The sequence below is a fragment of the Tachypleus tridentatus genome, chromosome 6, assembly GCF_004210375.1.
Source record: "Tachypleus tridentatus isolate NWPU-2018 chromosome 6, ASM421037v1, whole genome shotgun sequence".
NCBI lineage: Eukaryota > Metazoa > Arthropoda > Merostomata > Xiphosura > Limulidae > Tachypleus > Tachypleus tridentatus.
The window spans coordinates 161,885,311-161,897,633 of record NC_134830.1 but is presented as its reverse complement, the minus strand read 5'-3'; positions in this window follow the sequence as shown (position 1 = coordinate 161,897,633).

Below are 12,323 nucleotides of genomic sequence, written 5' to 3'. Positions count from 1 at the left end.
GGATTAATTCTGGATAGTCTGCGAGTCAGTTTGTTTGTTTTTGATTTTCACGCAAAGCTACTCGAGGGTTATCTGCGCTAGCCGTCCCTACTTTACCAGTGTAGCACTAGAGGGAAGGCAGCTAGTCATCACCACCAACAGCCAACTCTTAGACTACTCTCTTACCAACGAGTAGTGGGATTGACCGTCACATAATAACGCCCTCACGGCTGAAAGGGCGAGCATATTTGGTGTGACGGGGATTCGAACCCGTGACCCTCGGATTACGAGTGGAGTGCCTTAACCACCTGGCCATCTCAGGCCAAACATGAATTATAAGTACTCTTTATATAATATAAACAATATGAACAATAGAATTAAATATGATTTGAACTGAATTATTTACACGTCACTACGAATCACAACATTATTAGGTGATCCAGGTAGCTTTCAACCGCTAAAGTGTTAAAATCCAAATGGTTGTTTGAAATTTCAGATATCAGCAGGTTTAACACATTCAGTTATCATTTCTTCAATAGTTAACGTTATAAGATTAGTTTAAATATACGTGTTACCTTTTTCTTTCCGATGGTTTGTAGAATTCGTGGTTGATTGTCAAAAATGTTTTCTGTGCTTTGAGAGCATTGGTATAACTTTTGTTGGTTTGTTGTTAAGCGCAAAACGAAATAAAGAGCTGTTGTGCCCACAACGGGTATAAAAACACTATTTGTAGCGTTGTAAGCCTTCATATTAGGTGGTTAATTGGTGTGATATTAGAGTGATAGAGAAATCTCACTCTTTTGATAGAGTACAGTAGTCTTAAGAGTTGGTAATGAATGGTCTTGAAGAGTTTCCTTCCCCGTATTTAGCTCGACATGACCAGGTGGTTAGGGCGTTAGACTCGTAATATGAGTGTCGCAGGTTCGAATGCCCTTCACATCAAACATGCTCGCCATTCCAGCTGTGGGGGCATTATATGTGACGGCCAATCCCAGTTTCGTTCGTAAAAGAATAGTCCAAGAGTTAGCGGTGGGTGGTGATTACTAGTTGCTTTTCCTTTAGTCTTAAATTGCTAAATTAGGGACAGCTAGCGCAGATAGCCCTCGCCCTCGTGTAACTTTGAGCGAAGCGAAGTTCAAAAACAAATAAACAATCCCTGTGTTATATTTGTTCAAATGTAGGGATGATTGTGTGTAGATTTGACAAAAGTTCTGAAGCAAACAAACAGACACTACATCCTTCAGTTTAATAAATCAGACTCAAAACAAATCACAACATATGAATAACAGTACAGCACTATATTTATTTTGTTTCCCGCTGGAACAACGGTAAGTCTACGGATTTACAACGCTAAAATCAGGGGTTCGATTCTCCTCGGCGGACTCAGAAGATAGCCCGATGTGGCTTTGCTATAAGACAAACACACACATAAAGCTCTTTTTATTTCAGTTCTCAGCATTTCGACGAAGTAGGTTCATTCTCAGGTAAGTTATATTGTTGATTTACATGAGTCTGCTACAGAAACAATAAACACGTTTCTCGCAAGAAACCAAAGGAAATCCTCAGTAGCCTCATCATTTGAAATTCTATTAGACAGGCTTATATCAGTCCATGAGACATTTGTCTCCCATTTTATTAGTAACATTTTTGTGCACCACGAATGCCAAGCGTGGGGCGCATGTACGCCCCATACTACTCATCAGGACCTCTGCCAGTTTACCCTCAAACTGAAATTCTTCTGGTCAGGATTAGAATAAATTAATATGTGAAATCTTGGGCGTGGCCATACACGTCACTCGAAATTTAGGGTTTGACCTTCACAGTCCAAAACTGTCGAGAGATGACGGAGCTTTAAGCTGAAGGTTTCTGCTTGAATAAAAGCAACAACAACAAAAGAGACGTTTTTACTGCTGCTTATCCGAAGCTGAAAACAGGTGACGTATTCTTTGCATGCTGCGCCACCATATTAAACCGAGATGTGTATTTGTTAATTAGTAGGAGAACACAACAATAACGACAGGAAAAAAGTTTGTTTGTTTGTTTGTTTTGGAATTTCGCACAAAGCAACTCGAGGGTTTATCTGTGCTAGCCGTCCCTAATTTAGCAGTGTAAGACTAGAGGGAAGGCAGCTGGTCATCACCAGCCACCGCCAACTCTTGGGCTACTCTTTTACCAACGAATAGTGGGATTGACCGTCACATTATAACGCCCCCACGGCTGGGAGGGCGAGCATGTTTGGCGCGACTCGGGCGCGAACCCGCGATCCTCAGATTACGAAGCGCACGCCTTAACGCGCTAGGCCATGCCAGGCCTCGAAAAAAGAAAATGAATAATTTCTTCACGAACTATATGTATTTATTTGTTTAAGCGATTCCCTGTAGTTAGTATTTGTGTTTGTTTAACTTCAAAAAAATGTTAAGTCCGTTGCATGGATCGAACCACGAATTTTAGCTTTTAAGACTTTAAGATTACCATTTAGCCGCCAGGAGTCACTTGTTTAAAAGAAAAACAAGGGTAGATACTCCAAACGCATACTTTAATAATAAATTCATGGTCCGGCATGGCCAGGTGGGTTAAGGCGTTCGACCCGTAATAATGAGGGTCACGGGTTCGAATCCCCGTCGCATCAAACACGTTCGCCCCTTCAGCCGTGTGGGCATTATAATGTTATGGTCAATTCTACTAGTCATTGTTAAAAGAGTAGTCTAACAGTTGGGCGTGGGTGATGATGACTAGCAGAATTAGGGACGGCTAACCCTCGTGTAGCTTTGCGCGAAATTCAAGACAAAGAATAAATAGGAAACCCCATCTGTCATTCGAGTTAGTATTTTTTCTCTTTATTGAGATTTTATGAATGAATGTAAAAATGAATAAGCACATGACACCTACCATTTCCAACGCAGACGAAACCATTCGTCCAATACCAGGACAGCTATGATTCGACAGAAATTATTATTTATAATTATTATTTAGGCGATATTTACGTAATCAATAATTGTTTGTTTGTTTGTTTGATTTTGAATTTCGCACAAAGCTACTCGAGCAACAGTGTAAGACTAAGGGAAGGCAGCTAGTCATCACCACCCACCGCCAACTCTTGGGTTACTCTTTTCCCAACGAATAGTGGGATTGATCGTCACATTAAAACGTTTCCACGGCTGAAAGGGCGAGCATGATTGCGTGCAACCGAGATTCGAACCCGTGACCCTCTACTTACGAGTCGAACCTCTTAACACGCTTGGCCATGCCGGGCCGAAAAATTAATAATTAATATTTACATAAATAACGACCGTTACTATGTTAACTATATTTTATGGGTTTACAAATTTTGGGAAATTCCACCTTTTATTAGTAACCGAAGTAAGACAAGGCTTCTTAAAGTCTTGTACATTGTAGATATAGCTATCTTGGTGAATCTATATTTGCACAATACTAAGTATAGAAAATAATGTACTATTTTATTTTTAAACTATTTAAAATAATAACCAATAACACGAAGCCCGATCTATCAGTCGATTTCGGTTGGAAATTTCCGAAACGAATAAAATTGAGTGATATGTGATAAATCGAAAAAAATATACATAAATATATATTGCACATGATTTCCAACTCTACAACTCATATGTCGGTAAAAACAATCTACCCTACAATAATTAAGCTAAAGTTTATCATTTTCCAGGTGGGGGAAATGCCCCATCTTCGTACCCCGCGAAAGTCCATGATCTCATGGTAACTAGAACACACTGGACTTTACTTTTCTGTACGAATTCTAGGACAGGCGTGTAATGGTAACGAGTTTAATTGCTTTATGGAATCTTGCTTGACCTCAACGTTAAGTGGTATGCTGTTTGGAGAAACTAGACAAAGAGTCGAGAGGTCATAATTAAGTTACAAACACCACAATAATTATATGTGGAGAGCTAAAGGACCGACTAAGGCTCTTTTATTCCCTGTGTTTGACATCTGGACACCTGAGAAGTAACACATACTGGGTGAAGAATGGTTGGTGCTGACGTACTCACCAATGGATAATGTCTTCTTCGTTGAAATAACTGACATGTGACCTTTACTACCTGCTCGACCTTTACCTAACAAAAACCTCACGTTTAAAATGATGTGGGAAGGGGGGGAAGCGCGGAAGAGTTCTAAATGTGGAATTAAGGTTCTAATCTTTAACTATGTTTCTACGCTACTGAGCATTGACTGCAGAGTGTTAAGTCGACTTTAGGATGCAGGTGGACAATATAAATGCCCGCCCGCGTGCTTTCAATCGCCCTAGAGCGTTGAAGGGGCGGTGTCGGCCGACCATACATGAGGGAAGCTTCGACAGCTAGAAAACAAGTCTGTGTCCGTGGAAGAAGGCCGATATGGGTTAAAAGCCTGGGCGGTTACTGCTATCTGATATCGAGGGTCATAAAACCTTGTTATATTCCCACACTCTATTTCGTCAGTAGCAAGGGGCAGATCGTTGGTTGGTTGACAGGTTTACTAGGAATCGGCTCATATAATCTAATTGATATATGAAGGACTTAATGAGGTAATAAATGTTGTGAAAGACCGTTCCCGTTACTGTTTCTTTATCTGATTGGATTCCTAAGGCTGGATCACAACCTGACATGCAAGATCAGGTATAGAGTGACCAAAAAGGAGACCTGAGGATATTTGAGTCACTTACTTCCATACACAAACATTAGTGGAGCTACAATTTTAACTATGTAGTTATATAGGAGTTTAATAAACATACCGTGATACAGCTGAACGTGTGTTGGATATTTCCTTGTGTTGAGCTTACTGTATAATTATATGTTATGTGTTGATATGTGTTATCTAGGAAAAAAAAAAATATCTTTAAAAGGAATATTCCGTTATTCCATTTTAATGGTTAAGTTGATAACCTCACGTCGATATTGAACGTAGTGGCTATTTTTTATCAATCGTTCAAAATAAAACCTACAAAATGCACTGGACATCGTTTAATTAAGCATACTTTTGAGGATGTATTATTACACAAATTTATCATGGCAGAATGATTTGAATAATGTTAAAAAGTATCATACGAATTTAAATAAACTCTTTTCTGTGGTTTTTGTTGTTGTTTTTTGTAGAGAATTTTAATGCAAAAACAATAATAACAAAAACAAACAAACAACAGAATAATTCAAAACTTTCTGTTGTTGTTTGGGTGTCTCCCTCCCTCTGTATTCTGTGAATCTCAGCTCTGAGCCAATATTATTGCGTTGCTTTAAGCATAGCCCATCTCTAGTACAGTGGTATGGCTCCGGATATATAACGCTAAAATCAGGGGCTCGATTCCCCTCGGTAGACTCAGCAGATAGCCCGATGTGGCTTTGCTATAAGAAAACACACACAGCTTTAAGCAAAATTCGGAAAACAAACCTACTATAATGGAAAAAGAGTTAAGACAATTGTTTTTGTTCGTTTGTTTGGTTATTTAATTTTACATATTAAATGTATTGGTAGCAATGTTCCTTCTCATTTTTTTCAATCCATGTGCGGAATGAATTATTTTCACATGGAACAGTATCCAGTCAAAATGTGTTCTACCAGTTGGTTATTTGGTCTATAGGCCTATCGACTGCTAGGGTTATTAGGGCCGTGAACGTGGCCAGAATAGATAGAGGAATACGGTCCAAATGCAAATAAACTATAGTTGTGAATTCAGTTACCAAAATGTGGTTCTCAACCATATTTGCACCTAATGGTTCCCAGAACTCTTCCAAGATGTGGTTATCAACTTTAGTTGCAGCTAATTGTCCCCAGAACTCTTAGATTGGAAATACTTCAGACCTAACACAGCTAAAATCATGATAATACGTTTATATATATACAGCGCATAGCTTCTGTGAGTCTGTACAACGTGATGAACTGAATAGTAATCAATCGGAAATAATCACTCAAATGTAGTGCCATCTAGCAGTACAAAGTAAAACTATTATTAAATTAAAAACAATTATTGTTTAAAATGCAAAGACGTTGAACTAAAGTGATTAGTATTTTATATTAAAAAGATAGGGTAATGCTACTTTTATTAGAAATTAGCTTGATATCTTCCTTTAGGAATGTTCTCTTGGGAAAAAATAAAAAAAACGAAATAAATATTTTCAATGTTTGCTTTGAGAAAATTAGATTATGTCCCGATCTTATGAGAAAAACAAAATGGCGTAAATCTTCTGACAGTCACCAGTTGTGAATACCGACGTTTCTTTTAAAGAGCACCACAAAAAAATCCCGTTTTAACAAAGCTAACTTTTCTCAGGAGTGCCTATTTTTCTCGAACATGTTAAGATAATTAAACTGAAGACAACTCAAAGTTCGGGATAAATTAAAACATTAAGTAAATATTTTTGGGGAATACAAACGTGTGTGTGTAAAAACAGATAACTGTTAATATTAGCTGACTACGGACCAGGTCAGTTCACCTTTTTTATATTTATCAACTACACTTAAGTAACACATTTTTCACATAGTAACACACAAATAATCTGTGAGCTACTTGTGTTTGAAGTTCAGCACAAAACAACACGATGGACTTTCTAGAAATCCGGTTTCTAGCGTTTAAGTCCAAAAACATGCCGTGGCATGGCCAAGTATGTTAAGGCGTTCGACTCGTAATCCGAGCGTCGCGGGTTCGAATCCGTATCACAGCAAACATACTCGCCCTTTCAGCCGTGGGGACGTTATAAAATGACGGTCAATCCCACTATTCGTTGGTAAAAGAGTAGCCCAAAACTTGGCGGTAGGTAGTCATGATAAGTTACCTTCCCTCTAGTCTTATACTGCTAAATTAAGGACGACTAGCACAGATAGCCCTCGTGTAGCTTTGCGCGAAATTCAAAACACACCAAACCAATCCACAGATATACCGCTGAGAAATGTAAAGTAAATACAGAATTTTCGCGACATCTGTTTACGTCACAAAAACAAAGGATTACTTTCAGTGAATTCAATATTTGTTTCAATGCACTGCATACATAGGAATCAGTCAATGTGGATACTACTTCTTCGCCACACAATCAGCTCTTGATCGCTGGGTCAATTTAATATTTGAGCAAATAAGTATTGACAAGTGGCTTTATAGTAAAAACACCAGAAATATATTGTTTTAACTTTTATTTTTCTTTCTTTTTACCTTAACTGCCTGCTTAACTCGTAATTTGAAAGTAGAGAGTTCGAATCCACTTCATACCACACATTCTGATATATTCAGCCATGGGGGCGTTATAAAGTTCCAGTCAATCCCACTATTCATTAGTAATAGAGTAGTCCAAGAGTTGGAGGTGAATGGTGATGACCTCTTCCTTTCCCTCTTATCTTACACTGTTAAATTAGGGATGCCTAGCACAGATAACATTCGTGTAACTTTGCACAAAATTCAAAACAAATAACTTTGTTTTTCTCAAAATGAGCATGCAATTCATGTGTCTGTGTGTTGGTTATCAGGTTTCTAATGACGTCACATAAATACTGTCAAAGATGTCATTAATTCTACTCCTAACGTTCCAGACAGAAAATAATTGATTTCGGTCTTTGTTTAATGGATAAGCACTCTGGACACAGTGTTGTTACACTTGGAGATAAAACAATATGACCTAACTTACAGACCCCAATAGTAGAAAACAAGTGAATAATTCGAATGTTAAAGAATCTCTATGATGTAACTTATGGACCACACTTGTAGTAAATAAGGGAATGATTCGACCATTAAAGAAAGAATAAGACGTAACTTATGGACCTCAATGGTGGTAAACAAGTGAATGATTCCACCATTGAAGAATCAATATGATGTAACTTATGGATCCCACAGGTAGTAAACAAGTGAATGATTCGACCGTACACGAATCACTGTGATGTAACTTATGGACCTCACTTGTAGTAAAAAAGTGAATAATTCGACTATAAAAGAATAATAATGATGTAACTAATGGACTTTACTGGTAGTAAAGAAGTAAATGATTCAACAATTCAAGATTCAATATGGAGTAACATATTGAACTAATTTGTGGTAAAGAAGTAAATGATTCAACAATTAAAGATTCAATATGGAGTAACATATTGAACTAATTTGTGGTAAAGAAGTGAATGATTCAACAATTAAAGATTCAATATGGAGTAACATATTGAACTAATTTGTGGTAAAGAAGTGAATGATTCAACAATTAAAGATTCAATATGGAGTAACATATTGAACTAATTTGTGGTAAAGAAGTAAATGATTCAACAATTAAAGATTCAATATGAAGTAACATATTGAACTAATTTGTGGTAAAGAAGTGAATGATTCAACAATTAAAGATTCAATATGGAGTAACATATTGAACTAATTTGTGGTAAAGAAGTAAATGATTCAACAATTAAAGATTCAATATGGGTAACATATTGAACTAATTTGTGGTAAAGAAGTAATTGATTCAATAATTAAAGATTCAATATGGAGTAACATATTGAATTAATTTGTGGTAAAGAAGTGAATGATTCAACAATTAAAGATTCAATATGGAGTAACATATTGAACTAATTTGTGGTAAAGAAGTAAATGATTCAACAATTAAAGATTCAATATGGAGTAACATATTGAACTAATTTGTGGTAAAGAAGTAAATGATTCAACAATTAAAGATTCAATATGGAGTAACATATTGAACTAATTTGTGGTAAAGAAGTGAATGATTCAACAATTAAAGATTCAATATGGAGTAACATATTGAACTAATTTGTGGTAAAGAAGTGAATGATTCAACAATTAAAGATTCAATATGGAGTAACATATTGAACTAATTTGTGGTAAAGAAGTGAATGATTCAACAATTAAAGATTCAATATAGAGTAACATATTGAACTAATTTGTGGTAAAGAAGTGAATGATTCGACTATTAAAGAATCAATATGATGTAAGTTATGGACCCCACTGGTAGTAAACAAGTTACTAATTCGACCATGTGAGATTCAATATGATGTAACTTATGGACCCCACTGGTATTAATCAAGTTAATAATTCGACCATGTGAGATTCAATATGATGTACCTTGTGGACCCCACTAGTTGTAAATAAGTGAATGATTCGACTATTAAAGAATCAATATGATGTAAGATATGGACCCCACTGGTAGTAAACAAGTTACTAATTCGACCATGTGAGATTCAATATGATGTAACTTATGGACCTCACTGGTATTAATCAAGTTAATAATTCGACCATGTGAGATTCAATATGATGTACCTTGTGGACCCCACTAGTTGTAAATAAGTGAATGATTCGACCATTAAAGAATCAATATGATGTATCTTATGGACCCCGCTGCTAGTAAAGAAGTGAATGCTACGACAAATAAAGAATGAATATGATATGACTTATGGACCACACTTGTAGTAAACATGTGAATGAATCGACCGTTAAAGATTCAACATGATGCAAGTTATAAACAACACTGGAAGTAAACAACTGAATAATTCGACGGGTAAAGAATCAAAATGGCGTTACTTACGGACCCCACTGGTAGTAAACAAGTGAATGATTCGACCATTAATGAATCAATATGATGTATCTTATGGACCTCGCTCGTAATAAAGAAGTGAATGATACGAGTATTAAAGAATATATATGATGTAACTGATGGACTACTCTGGTAGTTAACAAGTGAATTATTCAACTCTAAAGAATATATATGATGTAACTGATGGACCCCACTGGTACTAAACAAGTGAATTATTCGACTCTAAAGAATATATATGATGTAACTGATGGACCCCACTGGTACTAAACAAGTGAATTATTCGACTCTAAAGAATATATATGATGTAACTGATGGACCCCACTGGTACTAAACAAGTGAATAATTCGACTATAAAAGAATAATAATGATGTAACTAATGGACTTTACTGGTAGTAAAGAAGTAAATGATTCAACAATTCAAGATTCAATATGGAGTAACATATTGAACTAATTTGTGGTAAAGAAGTAAATGATTCAACAATTAAAGATTCAATATGGAGTAACATATTGAACTAATTTGTGGTAAAGAAGTGAATGATTCAACAATTAAAGATTCAATATGGAGTAACATATTGAACTAATTTGTGGTAAAGAAGTAAATGATTCAACAATTAAAGATTCAATATGGAGTAACATATTGAACTAATTTGTGGTAAAGAAGTGAATGATTCAACAATTAAAGATTCAATATGGAGTAACATATTGAACTAATTTGTGGTAAAGAAGTAAATGATTCAACAATTAAAGATTCAATATGGAGTAACATATTGAACTAATTTGTGGTAAAGAAGTAATTGATTCAATAATTAAAGATTCAATATGGAGTAACATATTGAACTAATTTGTGGTAAAGAAGTGAATGATTCAACAATTGAAGATTCAATATGGAGTAACATATTGAACTAATTTGTGGTAAAGAAGTGAATGATTCAACAATTAAAGATTCAATATGGAGTAACATATTGAACTAATTTGTGGTAAAGAAGTGAATGATTCGACTATTAAAGATTCAATATGGATTAACATATTGAACTAATTTGTGGTAAAGAAGTGAATGATTCAACAATTAAAGATTCAATATGGAGTAACATATTGAACTAATTTGTGGTAAAGAAGTAAATAATTCAACAATTAAAGATTCAATATGGAGTAACATATTGAACTAATTTGTGGTAAAGTGAATGATTCGACTATTAAAGATTCAATATGGAGTAACATATTGAATTAATTTGTGGTAAAGAAGTGAATGATTCAACAATTAAAGATTCAATATGGAGTAACATATTGAACTAATTTGTGGTAAAGAAGTAAATGATTCAACAATTAAAGATTCAATATGGAGTAACATATTGAACTAATTTGTGGTAAAGAAGTAATTGATTCAATAATTAAAGATTCAATATGGAGTAACATATTGAACTAATTTGTGGTAAAGAAGTGAATGATTCAACAATTAAAGATTCAATATGGAGTAACATATTGAACTAATTTGTGGTAAAGAAGTGAATGATTCGACTATTAAAGATTCAATATGGATTAACATATTGAACTAATTTGTGGTAAAGAAATGAATGATTCGACTATTAAAGATTCAATATGGATTAACATATTGAACTAATTTGTGGTAAAGAAGTGAATGGTTCAACAATTAAAGATTCAATATGGAGTAACATATTGAACTAATTTGTGGTAAATAAGTAAATAATTCAACAATTAAAGATTCAATATGGAGTAACATATTGAACTAATTTGTGGTAAAGTGAATGATTCGACTATTAAAGATTCAATATGGAGTAACATATTGAATTAATTTGTGGTAAAGAAGTGAATGATTCAACAATTAAAGATTCAATATGGAGTAACATATTGAACTAATTTGTGGTAAAGAAGTAAATGATTCAACAATTAAAGATTCAATATGGAGTAACATATTGAACTAATTTGTGGTAAAGAAGTGAATGATTCAACAATTAAAGATTCAATATGGAGTAACATATTGAACTAATTTGTGGTAAAGAAGTGAAGGATTCAACAATTAAAGCTTCAATATAGAGTAACATATTGAACTAATTTGTGGTAAAGAAGTGAATGATTCGACTATTAAAGAATCAATATGATGTAAGTTATGGACCCCACTGGTAGTAAACAAGTTACTAATTCGACCATGTGATATTCAATATGATGTAACTTATGGACCCCACTGGTATTAATCAAGTTAATAATTCGACCACGTGAGATTCAATATGATGTACCTTGTGGACCCCACTAGTTGTAAATAAGTGAATGATTCGACCATTAAAGAATCAATATGATGTATCTTATGGACCCCGCTGCTAGTAAAGAAGTGAATGCTACGACAAATAAAGAATGAATATGATATGACTTATGGACCTCACTGGTAGTAAAGAAGTGAATGAATCGACCGTTAAAGATTCAACATGATGCAAGTTATAAACAACACTGGAAGTAAACAACTGAATAATTCGACGGGTAAAGAATCAAAATGACGTTACTTACGGACCCCACTGGTAGTAAACAAGTGAATGATTCGACCATTAATGAATCAATATGATGTATCTTATGGACCTCGCTCGTGATAAAGAAGTGAATGATACGAGTATTAAAGAATATATATGATGTAACTGATGGACTACCCTAGTAGTTAACAAGTGGATTATTCAACTCTAAAGAATATATATGATGTAACTGATGGACCCCACTGGTACTAAACAAGTGAAAACAAGTGTAGCTGATGGACTACTCTGATAGTAAACGCTTTATAAAGAAGTTAAAGAAACAGAAAGATGAAAGATTCAAACAAAACATTAATCT